We start from the raw sequence: 7,571 nt of genomic DNA, 5'->3' as shown, positions 1-7,571 counted from the left end.
GGCTGTAACCTCAAACGGGGCGTTGACCATCTCAGTAGTGTCCGTGAGCGTATCTAGGGTCAGCTCGGTGGCTGCCTCCATCTTCTTGGAGCTCTCTGTCTCGTGGGGATCAGCCTCCCACGTCTGCTCCAATACTATTAGGTCTTTGCCTGGTTCTCCTTGGTCCATCATGAAACTAACGAATACGAGGCGACCACTGAAAGGAAAACACAATCGCAACGACAATGAAACAAAAAATAGAGTGATGATCAGTTACTGCTTTGCATAAGTTCTTTTTTTTTCTCTGAACGAAAATAATACCAACATCACGGATCCGCTTACCTTCCCTTCGTTGGGAGAGAAGAACAGTGGCAGATGCGAGTGTTGCCTTTCTTGAAGACGGTGAGGGAGAAGGGGATTCAGCGAGGAGTGAAATGATGGTTGCTTCGTCCGTCAAACTTAGACTGCGGGGAGGTGGGGTTTTGTGATACGACGACTCATTAGTGCTGTGCTACGACCGAGGTGACTCTCCGCCTGCATACTGCCTTCTAATTTGGTGGATGGCATTTGGGCCTGCGTGCTGCATGTCCCGCTTGTCGGTGAACAAAAGTATAACGACATTCAGTAGAGGGAGACGTTTCAATGACCCAGGAGGAGCCAGAAGCGGTAGAGTGTCTCCACTGTACTAGTAGTAATTGTTTTTCTAGGTAGCTGTAGAGTGTCTCCACTGTACTAGTAGGAATTGTTTTTCTGGGTAGCTGTAAAGTGTCTCCACTGTACTAGTAGTAATTGTTTCTCTGGGCCCAAGACAAAACAGCCCATCCACACTAGTAAATAGTAAAATCAATTCAAAATCCCATATATTTACTGAATGAGAGGCGCTACCCACACCCAGCACACCGCCCCCCCCCCCCCAAAAAAACCCGGGTGCTCTTCTTCCTCCTCGCTCCCACCCACCTCAGGTCAGCTCGCTCCACTCGTACCCCCAAATTCCTCACCGCACTCCTACAGAAAACCCGAGCTCCCCTTCTTCCTCACTCCTATAGAAAACCCCCAGCTCCCCTTCTTCTTCACTCCCACTACAACTAGGCTCGTCATTCGTTACTCTGCTCAAATCCGTGAGCGCGACGCGACGCCCTCGAGGAAAATGGAGTCGGCTGACCCCAGCACCAAGAAGATGAGGCTCCCGCCAGTGGTGATGCCTATTGTAGATCCTGTACCCGACAGCGCGGGGAGAAGCGGCGAGGATCCTAGGAACCCGTAGAATCTTGGGTGTACCGAATCAGCGATCTCCTGGACGCCGTCCTTGGGGAGATCATCTCGCTTCTCCCCACCAAGGATTGCTGCCGCACCCAAGTCCTATCAATTCGGTGGCGCCCTCTATGGTGCGCCGTGTCCCTTAATCTCGATTGTCGTCAGCTATCTTTGTTCAGTGATTTTGAAATCCCCAGAGCCATCATCTCCTCCCACCAGGGCTCCGTTCAAAGCCTCTGCATCCCGTCATGCTACCTGAGCAAGCATACCATGCCCTGCATGGTGGACGCCTGGCTGAAATCCCCTGAATTCAAAGAACTACAGCTGCTTGAGTTCAACTATTCCCCTGGAAATCACATACCACATACCGAACGCCATGAACTTGTGCCCTCAGCACCGATGTCCATCTCGCGGTTTTCCTCCTCTCTCCACACCGCCACCTTTGTGTTGTGCTACCTACCAGACAATCTGGTACTAAACCTTCGACTCCCATTTCTCAAGAAACTTTCACTTGTGCGGGTTTGTATATCGGAGGCCTCATTACACAACATCATCCACCCCAGTTGCCCTGCCCTGGAGTGCTTGGTGCTTGTTTTCACAGTTAGAATCGGTTGTCTCAAAATAAAGTCGCCTAACCTTGTAAGAATTAGAATTTCTTTTGACGGAAGGCAGCTCATCATCCAAGATGCCCCTTCACTTCAAAGGTTGACCTTGATTCTAGTCATTCACCGTTGCAAATAACCGTCCTCTCTGTGCCTAAACTGGAGACCTTGGGTGTAATACATGATCTCTGTGCTCATTTCAATATGGTGTTTGGCCCCACAGTTTTTCAGGTATTTCAGTTATCATCTACACTTGTAACCATAAGCTGCATTTTAAATTTTTGTGCATAAGTTATATATCATCTTGGAGTACACATTTTGTACTAATATTATGTTCTGTGCTCAATGAAGAGTTTCTCCATGGATGGCCTATCAATGGTGCTAGATTCTGTCAAGATCTTATATATCCAAATGAATAGTTTTGATCTGAACAAGATTATTGGCTTGCTGCAATGCTTTCCATGTCTAGAGAAGTTGTATATAAAGGTGATAATTTCACGCACATTGGAATCCCGCATATAGTGTACTAGAATTAACCGTTCAGCTGTTGCTCTTTCGACACTCTTCTTTTAGACCTTAACTATTTTCAATCTTCATGTCTATTTAGGCAACAGGACGGGGTAAGAAAGTTATAACCAATCGGTGGATTTGTAAGCATCGCGATTTTCTCACTTCTCATGAGATTCGATTGAAGACAATAACGCTAGAACGATATGTAGCCAACCGTGCAAACACTAGATTTGTCACATTCTTCCTGTTGAATGCGAGGCTACTATTGTCCATCAAGCTTAAGTTTATCAGCAGCATGGTTTTGACGGATGGGTATGTCGAAGAGCAAAAAAAGGAGTTTCGGGTGGGCAAAAGAGCTTCTGAACGTGTCGGGCTTCTATTTACAACATATTGTGGTCATAATCCAGTAAATTTTACGACCCAGGATGTTCATTCTATGGACCCGACCGATCCATTTGACTGTGACTGCCGAAAAGAGTGCTGGAGTTAGATGTTGTTGCCCTTTTTTAACCTGATTTTTTTGTAAACCTGATGAACAATTAATCCTCATGCTTTTGTACAGTTTGTAAGCTGGAGTTAGATGTTCCTGCCCTTTTCAACTCGGTTGTGACTGTCATATTTTCTTTGAAACAAGGCAAATGGCTTGCCATTCGTTTAATTTAGAGTGAAATATTGTAACAAATCCCAACCAAGGGAAATAACATCACTCTCGCCGGCTGCTTGAGCTCACTGTGCATTACAGAAGCCAAGCGATTAGCCCCCACTAGCACCCACAAACTTATTTTGAACTAGCACATCAAATGGGCTGTAAATTTTCATAGGAAAGGCTGCATGATCGTGACAAATTTGGATTCTGACATTTGGGACCCGCGAGGAAATAGCCTATCCAAGGTGTTGTAGACTTACTAGCCAGTCAACAAACGATTCTACCTACCAGCTGTTGGATTGACATCCAACATCTGTCGTGTATCTTCTATCTCTTGTTTTCTTATTCCTCCAGCCGCCCAAACCAAACCACCCCGTCGGCTCCGCCTGCTCCCGCCTCCCATGGCTAGCTGCGCCTCCGCCGCCCTACCATACGTACCCTCCAACGTTGGCCAGTCCCTCCCCCTATTCCCCCACAGGTCCTGTTATTCTCCAGCGACGTCAGCCCCAATACGCACCCGCACCCAAACCAGTCAACCCTTGTACTCCCCTCCGCCTGCGACTGGACCGACGCATCTTCCACGACTCTTGTTTGTTCCGTCCGAGGCCTCGCCATCGTCCTCCGCCTTGCGGCCTTTGTTCGCTCGTCATGCGTGGTGCGCCGCCCTCTTGCGTTGTCGACGTCGTCAACAACCGAGAGGAACAAGGAGATGACTGTACGTGGAGAGGATGACAGTAGGGACCCACCAGCGTCATGGCACTACGCAAGCAAGTGCCTCTATATTACAAGCCCAAAAATATGGTTCCTCCTAATGGTTGGACATCTGGGGGTCATGCCATTGTCAACATAGTCAATAAACAAGAGAATTACACTACGAGCGGCTGACACCAGGGACCTAACAGGTCGCACAGTTTTTTTTGAGGAACAAGCAGTTGTTATTTATATTTGTTTTAGCGACGGATCAGGGTAACAACGGGGCTGTGCGGGGGCTGTGGCCCGTCTAGCCAGTGTTTTATTTATGTTTACCACATCATGAGCCCAGTAGTGTTTTTTTCTTGCTGAAAATGGCTAAGCCAGTTCTATTTTTTTAAAGAAATACCCAAACAAGGCCTACTTGCTTTATCGGCCCTGCTGGGCTGCAAATCTTTCAAGACAAGGAGAGTTTCATTCGGTTTGCCCAGAAATGGGCTGTACATTTTTAAAACACATCAAACCGGGAATTAATTTCAATTTTTTTTCTGTACAAGATTCTAAATTCCATTGATTTTTATGCGTGGGCAATTATTTGGATTTTATATTTACATTAATTATTTTTCAAAAGAGTTTGAATGTGAATCGATATTTCTGGATTAAAAACAGTTGACCGCATCGAAATATGCAAAATTTCGTATACTTTTTGACCGTGGCCACAATATGGGGTGTAATGCTAACAAAAAGAAGATGGGCTCCAAAAAAAATCTTAAGAATTAGCAAATGGGTTGTACATTATTAGAAATAATGACAGATGGGCAGTATGCTGTTTTCCACATATTTGAGGCTGACTTGTGCGCCTACTACAGCTTGACGCACACGCAACGCCCTGTCAACTTAGTTAACACACGAGAGCTATGACTGTTGGATGTCCATCCAATGGCTGTCGTGCTTCTTCAATATCTGCTCTTCATGCTCCAGCCACTCAAACAAGCACCAGCGGGACTGCCTGCTCCCTCCTCCTGCGGCCGGCAATGCTGCCGCACAGGCCTCATGGCCCCATCGTACTCCCATCGCTGGCCTAGCCATCCCTCTACTCACCCACACCTGCTGTTATTCTCCGGGGACGGCAGACGAACCAGTAAACCCTCGTACTCCTCCGCGTGGGGAACAACTGCTGAGTATTCCCTGGCTTCGTTTTGTTCCCTTCCTAGGCCTCGCTGTCGTCCACCGCCCTAGTGCTCTCGGCGCGGCCCGGTCAATGTGGTACTGTACGTGGAGAGGCTGACAGCTGGGTCCATGACCGCATGCAAGGAAATGCCTCCTTATCACGCGCAAAATAATGATTCCTCCACCTGAGAGCTAGGACCCACAGGAAGGGCCTCTGTATTTCGCGAAAAAACATCCCCCCGCTGACAGGTCGGACCCACCAGCTATATCTTCGCACGCAAGAAAGTGCCTCCTTATTATGACCAAAGATATGAATACCCCCTTGCTAGCTGGGACCCACCATATTGTTGGCTGACTTGTGGGCCTACTAAGTTGACGGGGACAGAGGGCTTTGTCAACTTAGTCAATACACCAGTGACCATATGATGTCCATCCAACGGCCATAGTGCTTCTTCAACCTCTGGTCTTCTTGCTCCAGCCGCCCAAAGCAGCGCCGGTCGTGCCGCCTGCTCCTGCCTCCTGTGGCCGGCTGTGCTACCGCGGAGGCCTCACCGCCCCCATACTACTCCCACCACTGGCCAGGCCATCCCTCCACTCACCCACAGCCCCTGTTCTTCTGCGGCCACGACAGTCTCACACCGCAGCCGAACCAGTGAACCCTCGTACTCCTCTCCACGTGGGCATCCACTGCTGCGTCTTTCCCGGCTCCGCGTCGTCCCCTTCCTAGGCCTCGCCGTCGTCCACCGCCGTGGTGCTCTGGGCGCGGCGTGGTCAATGTGGTCAATGACCGACTTCCATCGGAAGAGTATTGTGCGTGGAGAGGCTGATAGCTGGGTCCACGGCAGCCGCAAGGAAGTACCTCCTTATTACACGGAAAATGATTATTCCTCCACCTGACAGCAGGGACCCACCAGACGGGCCACCAGTATTTCGCAAAAAAACATTTGCCCCTGACTGCTAGGACCCACCGGACGGGCCACCGTATTTCAAGAAAAAAACGTTCCCCCCGCTCTCAGCTCGGACCCACCGGAAGTGCCTCTTTATTACGCACAAAAGAATGAATACCCCCGCTGCTAGCTGGGACCCAGCTTGGTGGGAGGCTGACTTGTGGGCCTACTAAGTTGACGGGGATGGAGGGCTTTGTAAACTTAGTCAATATGAACGATTCTAGCTCCAGTGACCGTACGATGTCCATCCAACGGCCGTAGTGCTTCTTCAACCTCTGGTCTTCTTGCTCCAGCCGCCCAAAGCAGTGCAGGTCGTGCCGCATGCTCCTGCCTCCCATGGCCGGCTGTGCTGCCGCGGAGGCCTCACTGCCCCTACTATTCCCATCACTGGCCAGGCCCTGCGGCGACGGCAGCCTCACACCGCAGCCGAACCAGTGAACCCTCGTACTCCTCTCTGCGCGGGCTTCCACTGCCACGTCTTCCTCGGCTTCGTGTCGTCCCCTTCCTAGGCCTCGCCGTCGTTCACTGGCCTGGTGCTCTCGGCGTGGCGTGGTCAACGTCGTCAAGGAACGACTTCCATCGGACGTGGACTGTATGTGGAGAGGCTGACAGCTGGGTCCACAGCCGCAGCAAGGAAGTGCCTCCTTATTACGCGGAAAATAATGATTCCTCCACCTGACAGCAGGGACCCACCGGACGGGCCACCGTATTTCGCAAAAAAAACGTTTCCCCCCTAACTGCTGGGACCCACCAGCTACACCTTCACACGCAAGGAAGTGCGTCCGGGCAAAAAAAATGATTCGCCCCCTGACTGCTGGGACCCACCAGCTACATCTTCGCACGCAAGGAAGTGCCTGACAGTCGGGACCCACCTGGTCGAAGCGTACGTAGAGTTGTCATTCTGGTCACGAACGTGTACGTACATACTGGTGGATGTAGAGGCGTGCACGTGTCGTAGTAGAGGCGCGTACGTGTCGTAGTAGAGGTGCGCACGTAGCATGTACACGTACGTACAATGGCCACTGTGCAAGAAAGAAAATACGGCCACGTATGTGTACATACGGGCGGGGTCTCGAACGCCTACTCGTGCATACGTACGGCCAGGGCTCGTGTACATGTCTGGGTTGGAACGGAGAAGCAGCGTCGTTGTCGTGTTCATGGGGAGCCAACCGGCTGGGTCGGAACGGAATGAGTCGTGGTGTTCATCGGGAGGGCTTGGACCGAACATGCGACGGAAACGAGGCCTGGTGTACCGCAGAATGGAGGAAACGACCTTGTGTTCGACTGGCCACATTCGAAACGGTATCATGTTCATCGGGAGGGGTCTGGCGTACCGCAAAACGGAGGAAACAGACCTCCTACGGTCGAAACGGGGGTCCTGTTGATCGGGAGGGGTGTGGCGCACCGCAAAACGGACGAAACAGACTTGTGTTGGAGCGCTACGGTCGAAACGGGGCTCCTGTTCATCAGGAGGGGTGTGGCGTACCGAAAAAAGGGACTCCACAGGATACTGTTCATCTCCACCATCGACCTCCTCCAGCCTTCACGGGCTACCGTCGACCTCCTCCAGTCTCCACGGGCTCCTGTTCTTCTAGCCTCCACCGCGCGCTACTCCACCGACTACTGTTCAACCACCCTCCACAGGAACCCCTCCACCATCTACTATTCATCCAGCCCTCCACGGGGTCGTCCTATTCATCCAGCGCTCCACGGGGTCCTATTCATCCAGCCCCAACCGGCTGGATCGAGGCAATGCCACGGGGTCCTGTTCAT

Source organism: Triticum dicoccoides, chromosome 7B, assembly GCF_002162155.2.
Source record: "Triticum dicoccoides isolate Atlit2015 ecotype Zavitan chromosome 7B, WEW_v2.0, whole genome shotgun sequence".
NCBI classification, from domain to species: Eukaryota; Viridiplantae; Streptophyta; class Magnoliopsida; order Poales; family Poaceae; genus Triticum; species Triticum dicoccoides.
Note: the sequence above shows the minus strand (reverse complement) of the source record.